Genomic DNA, 13,970 nt, shown 5'->3' with positions numbered 1-13,970 from the left:
ATATCCACGATCATCTGCAGTTCCAGAACGACGTGCACGGCGTGCAAACATTTTATTTAAGGACGAATCGTGGATACAAGTGCATCCAACGTGCAAACTTCAGAACAGAACAGTGAGAAAGAGATTTCGCAAGTACTCCCACAATACGCGGAGTGAAACCTCGCAGAAAAAGTCGACTGCACTTTCTCGTGGAAGGAGTGTCCGTTCATGGAGAATACTATAAGGAAAATAACTTTCCAGTATTTCCACAATGCCTCAATAATATTTATAAAGAAGACGATTTTGGTGAAGGATGGAGTTCGACCGCAGAAAGCGTTGATGGTTTACAGAGCAAGTTGCTAGCGTTTCACGAAAGTTTGGACAGATTAGCTTGTCTGGCCCTGGTCCAGGATGCAAGTAATGTATATTTACGGAACCCAAACAACAGTTGACTGAACGCATACGTAATCAGTGGGACGCAATTTCGACGAAGCATCTGGTAAATGCGTGCAAAAGTTTTAAACAGCAAAAAGGTACACCTTTTATTAATTCCTTGTTATGTAGCGAAATATGTGTAATATATGATATATAATAATAGAACTTAACTTCCCTCTCTTTATTTAGACTTTATACAAAAACTGTCTAGAAACTATTGCGCCACCCTGTATACAGCAGGAAAATGTTCTTCTAAGATGAATTTAAGGCGAGTTTCCGATAAATATCTAAAACGTACTAATATACACCATCATTAACTTTCCCAAAGAAGCTATAGATAGATAGGTGTGCAGGATATTTTGAAACCTAGATTTTATATAGGGGCATCATATTTTTTTTTAATTTTCCGAATGAATAGTCTCTGAGGATGACTTTATCGTTTTTAAAAAAAGTGCGTATGACAGACAGACAATGAAACGATTTTAATAAGTTTTTGTATAAAATCTTAAAAAGACATAACTTATGATCTTAATACGATATATCTCCAAAAACGAAATTAAAGCATCTTTTTGAATACTGGTTAATTTAAGTAGTCTTCTCAACTCCATTCTAAGGCATATCATATACAACACAAATACACACTTAGAAATTTTCTTATCTGACACCATCATAATGAAGTTCTAGATAAAAATTTATTACACTATCATAACGGCAAATTAGAATTGATCGATTATTTCTGAGTATTTCTCTTGCAAAAATTCATACGTTTGAATGCAATCAATCATCTGTTTGAATCATCCATCCATAGCCTCACCTGAAACGAGCAGGAAAAAACGATGATCAGATATTTCAATTCACAACATAATTAATTATATTTTTAAACTGTAATGTAATGAAAATGGAAACACATTTATCTTAGAATGACGTAGGCAGTTGTATGATTTGAAATCATGAATGACTTATGCGAAGGAAAACAACATAAAAGCGAATGATTTATCGAATATAACATCTCATTTATTTGCTCCAATACAACTAACGTTTTATCAAAAGAATGTCGTTTTCCTACAACTGTCATTTCATCGCAAATATTTTCTGAAACACAATTCTCTATTTCCCGGCGAATACCCAAGAAAAGAACAAACCAGCTACACACTGGGATGATTTTACTCCACAATTTCTAACTCAATATACCATAAAATTACAAATTATTCAATAGAAAACAATGAAAGAACCCATTAACCCTCTTCTAAGGCCGCTGGTGCGATCTGCTTGGATATAGTGAAATATAAAAGACGTCTGCCTTGAGGGGCATACGCCATACATCTTCATCAAATCACTAACCATAGTTTGCTTGCGCTTAAGCAATTGTAGGGGATCTTTATAAATTATGGAAGTTCCATTTTGTGTGGGTGTACCACGGCGATAAGTGGGAATACTGTGCATAACAACGTTAGAATATGTTAGTTTAATTTCATAGAATAAAATTAGAACAAGATAGAAAATCTTCGATGGAATTTTATTTAATATGATTTCAGATGGAACAAATATAGATTTTAAACATTGATTATAAACACGAGAGATTTGAAGAATAAATGTTTTCAGCCTTTTTTCTATCATAATTTAAAGAACAAACTACACAAATACCTAAGATGATTAAATTGATTCACGTTTAAATATTTCTTTTAAATTAAAAATACTTGGCGTTTGGAGAATCCAAAATTGCAGAATGATACTCACCTCAAACTTTTGATACTACTAAAACTAAAGTAAATTTTATAGTCGATGGCGCAACAATTTAACTCCAGATTGAAAATGTGTTAGAACGCTTCATTTGTCAAGAAATCATAGGAAATTTACTGATTCAGAGACTCTTGTGAAATGTACATATATTTCAGAAAATTGTAAAATAGAAGCAAGGTATGAGTTTTCGTGGATAGGACTAAGTTAAATTCAGCGCTTTGCGTAATTATTCTTTAGATTGTGGTCAACATGATGAACAGATTTGAAATGGGGAGCCAGACACTTTCGATATATAAGGTTTCCTTTTTTCTTTTGTGAGAAACTTTAGCCGGACATTTTTGACATACTCGAAACAAAGATCAAATCGATTCTTGATCTACAAGATAGTCTGTCACCCTTTTTGTAGACACAGTGACCCCACCCTGCAGTTTGGTAACCTCAAAGGCGAGCTGTTGTTCAGCTCAATTGAGTCCTCCCGTTGTAAAATTTCCTCTAGACCTCTTGAGTTGTACTAACAAGGTGCGCCTCTAGATAAATAAAGCGATCAATATTTTGAACTTCAACTTTTTTCTTTTTGTCTCGGATTCGGGTTAGGGGCTTGGTTTCAAATTCGTCAACTTTTCAACTTGCGACCCAAGCTTACTTTACTATCGAATTCAGGTTCATAAACGCCTCTTTTCCACATTGTTGGTTTATCATCATAATTCACTGTTTGAATGGACTCTGATATCCACTGGAATTTTTCTAATGATCAAGTCGAGTAACACGTCCTTACTTCAATCCTGACTTCATTTCGAAGCTTCTCATAAGTTCACTTTTAACTTTGACCTGACTTTCATCTTTATCATTGCTATTTTTTATTGGTCAGATAAGTTTTATGATATTCAAAAAACAAACATAAATTTGTAAACGTATATGGACTCTGGTTTCTGTGGAAATCTGAAGGACGAAAGTCTTCCACAGTGATTATCGAATTTTTTCTGGTTTGGTAGGATTGAGTATCCATCCAACAAAGCAGGTATTTATGAAAAATGCTGTTCCTGTTCCATTGCAGAGCTTGCTTACGTCTTTATTGATGCACGCAATTTCGATTTAGCGAATGGAGACCAGCTTCCTTTTCCGTTCGATTTATGTTTCAGATTGCTTTGTTTTGAATACCAAGGTGGATCGTGACAGGATTGCTGTCTGCTTTGCTCGGACATGTGATGGGGAAACAGGATCTTGGTGATCCTAATAATAAATTGCGTGTTCTCTCAACAGTGGGAGAGCTATCTTGCTGATCGACCGGTAGATACATTGAATAACCCGCCTGAAAATATTGATAAACACTGGCTTTGGAATTTGTTATTGCGTTGCGGTAAGGGAAGCAAAAGCTGCCGCAGATAACGATGACTTCAGAAAGGTATATCGCATCACAAAAAAATATCAATGGTTCTGTGACCTCTTATCATCGATATTATTTCTTCTTGTTATCGGTGACGTTCTCCCTGCTGGCTTGTTCAGACGACGTGGAGGACTTCAATGGACCATGCCATTTCTCCTCGAAAATCTCGACTACCCTGATGACATCATTTCTTTTCCCATTGAATCATGGACGTTGGAAGAGAGGCAAGTAGAGCAAGTAGGTCTCAAAGCAACCACCAGCAAAGCCAAGGTTCACAGTCTGACGTCACTCGATGCATTAACAGTGCTTGATTCGCCCTCGTTACCTTGTTTAAAATCTGGAAATGCAGGTCTCTCAAGATCAACTTGAAACTGGTCTGTGGTAATATTCTTTCTATGTTGCTATATGGAAATAGTACATGAAAACTGACCTACTCAAAAGTTCCAAGCTTTCGGCATCACTTGTCTCCGACGTGTCACAGAACAGTGGCGATGGAGTAGAGTAGAGACGCAAGTGTGGTTGACGCGCTATGCGCCATTAAGAGGCAAATGGCAGCCACATATATATTGCTTCGAAGTAAAAAGGAACTCGGATTATACGCCAGAAAACGAGAATTTAACTCTTTTGTAGATGTAAACTCCATACATGGCTTCATCAGACCGGACCATAAGTACTTGCCTTTTGAGCTTCCCGAAGCTTAGAACTAATTGCCAAGTGTTTGTAAGACATCTTACAATTAATCTGAAGTAATAGTGTCTTAGGTAGACAATAGATTTCAGGTATGGTCTAATGGCTTTGTTTCCAAATGTTCGATAGATTGATGTGATTTGCAGACGTCGCACCACTAGTAATTATGCATTTCATGAAGGTCGGGTTATTATCCGCTTCAGAAATCATGTCCTGAGCAACCGTCTCTCTTGCATGAAATTCAGATCTTTTCTACGAGCTGGGATGCCGCAAGTCTCATATATAAAATTTCCACCACAATGGGCAGCAATTCTGTCGACTGAAATGCTGTATTCACGTTGGCTTGTTGAGCATGATGCAGTAGGCGAGTGCTCCAAGGCCTTGGTCGACCAGCTAGGGGACTCATCACCAGAGGTTATCCGGTACCATCGGAACCGGGTAGGTCTGTGAGTTCATACAATGTCTCAGGAGAATTCGTGGAGCATGTGTTCCCAGCCCGGTTATTTGCGCAACCTTCGGGCCTGAAGGGTGGAGTTGCGCTATACAACAACTGCTTTATTCCTTAATTCAGTAGAGACTTTTGCATCCACCAGTATGAATGTCAAGCCACTCAGTGTAGACTCGCACCGTTGTTGTTTATCATAGCGGAGCTTTAATTATGGTTACACAATCAATCCGTTTTAAGGAGACTATGGGGTTAGGTCTAAACGACGGGAATTTAGGTTAAACTACCCCAATGTGCATAGCGGTTCCATATACAATGCCAAGTTTAACATAGTCATGTATGACGTAATCATATAAAGTGAACTCATATAAACGGCGAAGTTGGATATATCAAGAATTTTTGGAATTTTTAGCTATGTATGAATGGAAAAACGTGCTCAGGAAACTTTTCCACAAGATGAACACAAAACCTTTATACCCGAAACGTCCAGCTTCCAGCATTCCGACTTGTTAAATACTTGATATCAATCGTATGCCCGAGTTTTCCACAGAGCAGGCTTATGCAAAATTTTTAAAGCATCAACTCACGAAATTTCGTTAGCAACACAATTTTTTTTGGCAGTGGGATGGTTGAGTGGGTAGAGCGTCAGCCACTTTAATCTCTATGAGCTTATCGCTTGCACAGCGTCAACTGGGATGATAATCAAACTGAAATACAGACTGACTGTGCGGATGCGATACAGGAAACATTAATAACATCTTTATAACGCAAACTAACTTTTTGCTCAGCAAAACTATCCATATTGGAATACGTTAAAAGGTTAAAATTGACTGATGTAAAGCGACAACAGGCAGATACTAGTGATGCTTTGGCACTAAAAGATTGCCATGTTTGTAGGTTAAAACAGTACCAATCTAAAAACAAGTGGGAATACCGGAGCTCGACGCTTCCTTTTTTTGTTCATCCTGTGTGAGAAACTATCTAAACACATTTCTCTACTCGTACTCAGCTAAAAATTCAAAATATTCCTTGATACGTCTCCAAACTTCTCCGTTCATATAAGTTCACTTTATAAAATGCTGGCGTCATACACGACGTCTTAGAGTGCAATAAATGCACGCGAAATACGCGAAATTAGCAATGCAGAATAAGTCTTCGTACAGCTGGATTTGCAGCAAACTTTCCAGTAGGCTGTTCCATATTAAAGCGGATATTAATGCAAAACTATGCGAATGTAGGATGAAATTAAGGGGGTGGGGGTTTTATCGCAGTAAATTTTAAAAATATATTAATATACTATTATTAACTTTATTTTAGCAGATGTCGGTATGGAGGGTGTTTTGGAGCCTGGATGTCATATCGAAGTATCATCTTGTTTTTTTTTTTCAAATTTTTCTGAGAGGTAGTTTCTAAGAATGGCCACTTAATTTAAATGAGCTTTTTATGACCTCCTTCACTTGCTTTCCAAAATATTAATCAAGACGTTTGATTTAATTCCCCCACATGACTATATTCGATGAAAAAAAATGTAAACCCCTGTTTTGCCAATCGGTACAACCGTTTCTGAGAAGAGTGCGTGTGACAGACAGACGGGCGGACAGTAAACTGATTTTAATAAGGTTTTGTTTTCAACAAAACGTTAATTAACAGGTTGTGGAGGGTACTTCCTTTTATTGGGGAAAATAGTATCGCCGACATATACTGTGTTTTGGCAACCAACTGTTGCCTTCATTAGTGTGTGAAGAGAAAGTGTTTCCAATAGCTGAGTTAATGATTCTTCGTCTACTTTAACTACCACTTATTTCAACAAATATGCTTTCAGAACATTGCCTCAGTTTTTAAGAAGATATGCAAATTCGGCTTTATAAAGGATTGTCCTCAAGAAGTATTTAATAGTTTATTAGGCACTGGAACCATCCTTTGACTAGAAAAAAAACGTTGATGACAGCTACCCCCTTAAGTTTTTCCCTTTATTATGGAAATAAATCCTCGAACTTTGAATCTTATTTTCCTCCTAAGGTGAAATATAACTCCTTACGAGGACGATCCATAGGTTGTTGTATGGAAATACTATCAAAATATCCCGTCATCCAAATAAAACAATTTTAAATTGTTTACTTACTCGGAAAACATTTATCCATCTTATCTTTCAATTCAAATAAACAATCTCACTTCACATTTAGCGCGAATGCAATAAAATCAACATGCGATCTGTATATGCGTATGTAAATCAATCAATACTTAAAACTACAAATAAATAAATGCAAAAAATCGATTTTTTCCCTTTCGATGGGAAGTTGATGGTAAACTTGACATGATCTGCTTTTCGGAAATGTTTTATTTGCATGTAATACGCTATCAGCAGCAGTTCAAATGAATCAACTTGTTTGTTGCAAATGCTATTACCGGACGTTGCACTGCTTAATTGCCTTAAAAATAAAGCTTTGAAATTGACAAGAAATACGCACTGTCGTCAAGTAGTGATTGTTATTTGGCACGGCAATGTATGCATACCTATGCTAAATTCTATTGATGACTAATGATTTCGTGGTCTCACTAAAAGTGTGACACACATTCATTCATCGCATTAAGAGTGCGATTAGTAATATGAAATGCTTTGCTATTTAAATGCTGACTTCATGCTATAGCCGGCGTGTTGCTGTTTAATTAGCCTTTAGAGAAATGTTTTGAACTTTTTAGCGTTATTTCTGAACACTGCATTTTGCTACTAGATAATTGGATTGCTGTAACGATTTTCCATTGGAATGCCTCAAGAGTAATGAATCACTGCTTTATCAGTTTCAAATAGATAGCCGTCCTTAATCTGCCAAGCATCGCCATTGAATTTAGATTGGCTGACTGACAATCCCTCGCATTATTTTTGAATTTTTTCACAAAATATTCATTGAAACTGATAATATAGACATATGCAGTAGATGCAATGATTAATGGACCTTCATTATAAATATTTTGCTAATTTTGGATAAGGAAAACAAATCTTGGAAGTCAGCTCATAGAATAGATTTTCAGCTTTTTTTGTATTCTTGCTCATTTTATATTTAAGGTTCATGTAAAATAACCCTTCATATTGAATGCCGCTGCTGGTGATGAGTTTTACTGTTCGACACTTTGTTTACTAACTTTCGGCCTTTCAAGTGAAAAGTAATATCATTTAAGCCGATGATTTATAATCTAAAGACACATAAATCATAACAAAATTCATTTATTAGTAGCTCTCAAGTTCCAGAAAACCTTCAACCAAAGACTGAAATTCCAAGTGGAGATTTTAAACATGGGAAAGTTACGAACTAAAAAGTTCATAATTTATAGCTAAACGGGATGAATGAATTTTTCCATTTTCACTCATACACTGAGATGCTTTTTAAAATTACAACGAGTTTTGGCTTTATATACGACAAACATGAAAAAATCTTCGCTCCTTCGGGAGTAAATGACGGGACCCAAAGTTCGTCTGTTCTCAACGATATTTCGATATGTGATTATAATAAATAAGTAGTTTAACATCAATGAAACTTATCATGTTTATATACTATATCTGTATAGACAAAACTCTCGCACATTTTCCCACATTGTATACACAAATAAGAAACTCAGAACTAGGGCATAAACGTGATACGCTTGTTCTGATAAAAGCTACACTGAAAACATTTTTGCATGGTTCGAAGTGTAAGCCACTTGTGTTATCGACAATCCTCTATATGCAAAAACAAGAATAAATACCAAATGACTTCATTTTAGCGGAATGCAGAAAAAAAGGATAAACAATTTAACAATGGTACATAGTTTCAGTTGCTCAACTCCCGGCACATGGTTGACTACTGGAATGGAATATAATTAAAATTGTCATGTTCGCTACAACCAATGAGTCGAACGAACAGCTAAAATATACCCCAACCAAAACAGTGATTGCAATGCAAATGAATGGATTTTATATTCGGAAATTTCCAAACACTTTCTAGCTTTAGCTGCAGTTTTTCCCATCATTATCTTCAAATGGCACTAAAAATAAAAGCTCATTTCGAAAAGGTGAAATCTGAAAGTTTCAATATTTCCATAATACTGAAAAGAATTGTCAAAAACTACGGCGCCACTAATAACATCGCCAAGTTAACAATTCAGCTATAAAATGGGTTACATAATACGCTAACCTTCTCGCAAGATCAACTTCCCAGGTATGGCTAATCTCTGACATCATTGTGCCGAGAAGACCCATTGAATTCAACCTTAATTAGAATCCGACGAACGAATAGCACGCCATATTCAAATACAATATACACGAACATTGAAACCATTTTCAATTTTTGTAAGGAATGCATTACAGAAGACGATCACCGCTTGTACATTTGTGACTTATAAGAATTATAGTAAATAGGGCGTCTAGGCCAAGGGGAGCTAAATATCGTGACAATACAGTATCGAGTTGCTCCTCAGTGAAAACCGGCTTGAGACTTAGCAGTTCCAAACGAGTGTGTGCTTTCTCTGCGATAGTTTCAAAACCGGTTTTGTTGCTTCCTTTAAGAACACGCTCAAATTGGTGTTTGATCTGAGAAGAGTGACGCAATGTTGAATACAAAACGCCTCAATCAATTTGCTAAAGTTAGTTTTAGCTTTGCACATTTGGAAGGCATTTCCGATATATTTCTTAAAACAAAATGACACTGTGATCTTTACGGAAACAACTTATATGGAAATATAATGAGGAACTATTTGACCACTGTAATATAGAATTTATGCAGTTTTTTCGTTGCTGAATTAAGAATACCAAAGAAAATCTAATCTAAAACGTTAGTAACAATCAGGTGGAGATCAATAACTGACAATTCGGTGGCCAAGCAAAGAGAATGTCCGAATACTATCCTTCTTCATTATAGATGTTTGTATGCTTTGTTTGTTTGGGCTAGTTACGTTGCTGTAAGCACAACATTAAGTGAAGCCATAATCAAGTTGAGGCACAGTTTAATTGAAAGTTAACTATTAAGCAGATCGAAGACCAGATGTTCAAATGAAGTGAAGACAATCAACCACTTCGACTCTTAACAGTAATATCCACCCACTCGTGCTGTACATTCGATGTGCTATGTAAGGATTCGTGCATTTTGAGGTATAGAAATCTAACGAACTAACAGGGTACGTTGTCAATAGCAATTAGTGCGTCGAAAATGAACTTCCTTTGATGACCAGAATAAAAGAATGAACACGACAACATGACGATGTACGGCCCCATGGTACCAAATTTGTCCAGATCTATTGTATTCTAGTCCACTCCACATATTCAGCAGATATCAATCTACCATTTGTTTAGATCAATGAACTATGCCTTAAGTGCCCAGCGACTCTATCCTTACAAAGATCTCAAAAAATGAGCCCCGGAAGGGATCCTCACAATAGATAGATTTGTCCGAATCCATTTTTTACCTGAAATATGAGAGATGGTTACAGAATTAAATGGCAATTACCTTGAATAAATCTTTGGAAAACTACTAAAAAAGTTACTTTTTTCTACCAAAAAACGTTTAAGTCACAAGTAGCCCCCACTTTTCCCGAAATGCGGTAATATAGGGTACAAAAGGCTCTCAATTATTGTCTGAGGGAGGAATCTGAAAGATAAGAATTAAAGCTTGAGGTAATTATCGTGACGCTTGTATACAAGATGGTGGCCCCAAAATATATGTTTTTTCAAAAAAAGTTAATAATATTAGATTACATTTCAAAGATATAGTGGACGCGCCCTCAAAGCTGTGCCCGGAACTACTGCTACATTTGAGGTAACATAAAGATATAAATCATGATGTCGTAAACGATACCGGGAAGTTTACTGCATCATAAGATGTTATAGAATGGTTGATCTTTTGACACCAGATTTGAGCATATGGCACATACATAAATAAACTATGAAATTTTAAATATGTGGTAAATAGGATGTTTTTATTATATTGAATTGAAGGATCCTCATAAATAAAATCAAGTGGATGGCGGACTTAGGAATCTCTCGATTCTCAAATGATAACACTGTTCCTCACAGTTACGGGTGCCGATATGTGCGTTTATTCGCGATCTAAAAACCAACGACCATATAAAAACAGCGGTTCTTAACTGCCAAGCAAAATCAATAACAAGCCACCGCAAATTCTGTACCACCCACCATTGTTGGGCATATTTGTATTTGTAAATACCAACACGAATAAATAATATATGTGTGCACTGTGAGGGACCATCCCCATTTAGAAACTTACAAATTTATATGTACATGTATACGTATTTCGTAAGTAGCGATCATTTATATGCACGGACTGTGTGAGTGAATTGCCCAACCAACTGTTTGCTTCAGACACAAACATCTGTCTCCCTGTTGTCTGGAGCGGTCTCAAACATTTGTCTGATACAGAAGCTGGTATTCATGTGAGGTAGGCTCAGACATTTGTCTGATATAGAAGCAGGCTTTGTCTGAAACAGACATTTGTCTGTCTGATGATGACAAAAGCGCAGAAGAATATGCACTTGAAAGGCTTTCTCTTCACGAAACAATTCTTCAGGCTTGAAAATATCTTTCGAATTTATATGTACATACTTTTTTGTCTACACCTGCAACGCCTTTTAATTCCCTTATTGTATATAAAGTCATGCTCCACCGTTCAGATTATTAAAGTGCTAATATTCGCTATCCAATAGTACCATTTCCAAATACAAGTATTCACCCAACAAAATTCGTATTCAGACTCGTAAATACGAATACATTTGTATTCACTTTCGGATTTGAGAATATGTCCGTATTCGTATCCACTTGTGTAAATACTAGAATATTCACTTTTTCGAATACGAATATATTCGTAATCATAGAAAATCATCGTACGAACTTGTTCGTATTCGTATTTACAAATACAAATATGCTCAACATTGCCAACCACGTTACCACCTCCATGCAAAAATGTTCATTAATATTTCGGCACCAGGTTCAAACAATTCCCTTGTCTTGAGTTTGTTAAACTATGCTCCTGCATCAACGACCACCGCTTTTATTGGAAACATATTCAACACCGCAAGGAGCCATGTCAACATCGGTATCGTCGATCCAAAGAAACCGCTGCAATATAATCCGCTATTGACATCGCGAAATGATTAGCAGAAATTCAGGGATAAAAAGTGTAATTCCAACGATATAAGCAGGAGGCGAAAATGGAGCAGGATGGATCACTACCAAATATATGGTTGATGTACGTGGATGACATTTTGGCAGAGATTCCAGAAACAAGAATCAACAATATGTTGAAAAACAATACATTATGGACACTGCAAGGATATGGAATGGGTATAATAGCACGACCATAGATACGATGAACCTGAGACACGCACGAAGGATAGAACGTAATAACCTATGTAATTAATAACCACTACACTGTACAGCCAACAATCGACTTCTATCACATTGAAAAGATCAAGCATTACCTTTTCAAATCTGTCAAATCATATGCAACGCACGTTGAAAAGGTTCCACATACAACCGGTAGGGTCAAGTCGAATCTACCAGCTTAAATCACAGCAGAGAAAGGGACCGAAAAACGGTAGATGAGATGAGTGTTATTTATAGAGATGTGGCTATCAGATATTCCTGAAAACCAACAAAATCTGTGGTGGCTAAGTATATGGTGGAATGCGGTCATAAAATAAGCACAGACGATCTGAAAGTACTAAAACAAGTAAGAAAAATTAACCAGTTGGACGACTATGAAAGCTTAGTCATTAGCAATCACCCGGCGCCCTACATGAGGATGGACGATTCCGTAGCCTACGTAACGACGAAATCTATGAGCGATACCATGACCGTCAGATTGTGGATAAAACCCGGCTGAATAGGTTACGATGGGCGGGTCACTTAATCCGTATGGATGAGGATGATTCAGCACGGAAAATCTATAAGGGCAATATCTATGGTAGAAAAAGAAGACGAGGCGAACGCTGCCTGAGATGGAACGATGGCGTAGGCCAGGACGCCAGACAGCTTTTAGGGGTATCGAATTGGTGGACGTCGGCGCAAAACCGGGATATTAGGAGTTCCCTATTAAGGCAGGCCTAGACCGGATACCGGTTGCTGCGCCATTGATGATGATGAAATAGCCGGCAGACACTAGATTGAATTCAGCTCTAGATAATTGCTATTCTCCGTTTCTTAAAAAACTCTTCTTTTAGTACTTCTATCATGAACCTAAGGGGGATTTCCGGCTAAATTCCCAAAATATCGTAATATACTATTATTAACTTTATTTGTGCAGGGATCGAAATGAGATGTATTTTGAAGCCTAGATTTCGTTTAGATATACCACTTTGATTTTTTTTTTTCAAATTTCTCGGTTGTATAGGTTCTGAGAACGGGACCTGTTACACTTTTTGAGGATCATATTTCCTTTTGTTTCGCACAAAACCTTAAAAAGGAGTGTTGAGATCGATCTTGAAATGGACCATGATTTAATGGTCGTTTACTTTTGTTTACGTCTGTTCGCAGGGAAACGAAGTATTGGCCCCAAATTCAATACGTGCCCTTTTGCGCGCTGCAGTGACGCAAACTAAAAACAAGGAAAGGATTATCATTGAGCCGCCATCAAAAGTACCTTTATCTTTAGCAAGCGAAGTGGTCGTCAAGGTCACAAAAGGGACTTTGTAAGATTTCGCTGGCTGTGCAAAGGAGTTCCACCATTATGTTGGGCACGGAAGGAGAAACTGCCCCAAGAAGTGATAATTTCGCTGCCGTGTACAGAGTCATGAAAGAGCTTGTAGGGGGGCATAAGCCACTCGTTGATTCTGTAAGGAACATCAATGGTAGGCATTCACAATGATGAGCAAGGTAGAAGGATATAAGAACCAGAGAAGTTCAATCTCTTGTGAATATCGTTCGACAAACCATCGTAACATGCGGATATAGATTGCCTTTTCAAATGTCCAGAAGATGACCATTAAGATTCTGCAGAAAGGCAACCGTCTTGAGTGCGACAATTGGAATTGCATTCGCGTACTTCACTGTCGCAAAGATGACTGTAATAATCCTGTAACACATTAAAGAATATCTCGAGAACTGCATTCTCTTACACGTTCACATTAGCATCGGAACAGGTTGTGTATTTAGATGTTCTGCGCAAAAAAGACTTTGTTTTCAACAAAACCTTAAAAAAAAGTTTTTGCCGCATGGATTTAAACATCGAAACCATTCAGAGATCATGTTTCGACTAACAACACACGCATTACACGAAACCTTACATCAGTCCAGTCGAACAGACTTTATTTAAAAAT

The 13,970-nt window shown here is 37.0% G+C and overlaps 1 protein-coding gene across 10 annotated transcripts in view; it reads right to left on the bottom strand.

Moving 5' to 3' along the window:
* Positions 1 to 13,970, bottom strand: part of LOC119655677 (protein 4.1 homolog) — a 127,348-nt gene that overhangs the window by 67,576 nt on the left and 45,802 nt on the right. The gene's annotated exons all lie outside the window — the stretch shown is intronic.

The sequence above is a fragment of the Hermetia illucens genome, chromosome 4 (assembly GCF_905115235.1).
Source record: "Hermetia illucens chromosome 4, iHerIll2.2.curated.20191125, whole genome shotgun sequence".
NCBI lineage: Eukaryota > Metazoa > Arthropoda > Insecta > Diptera > Stratiomyidae > Hermetia > Hermetia illucens.
The sequence above is the reverse complement of the archived record's forward strand: the minus strand, read 5'-3'. Positions and strand labels throughout refer to the sequence as shown.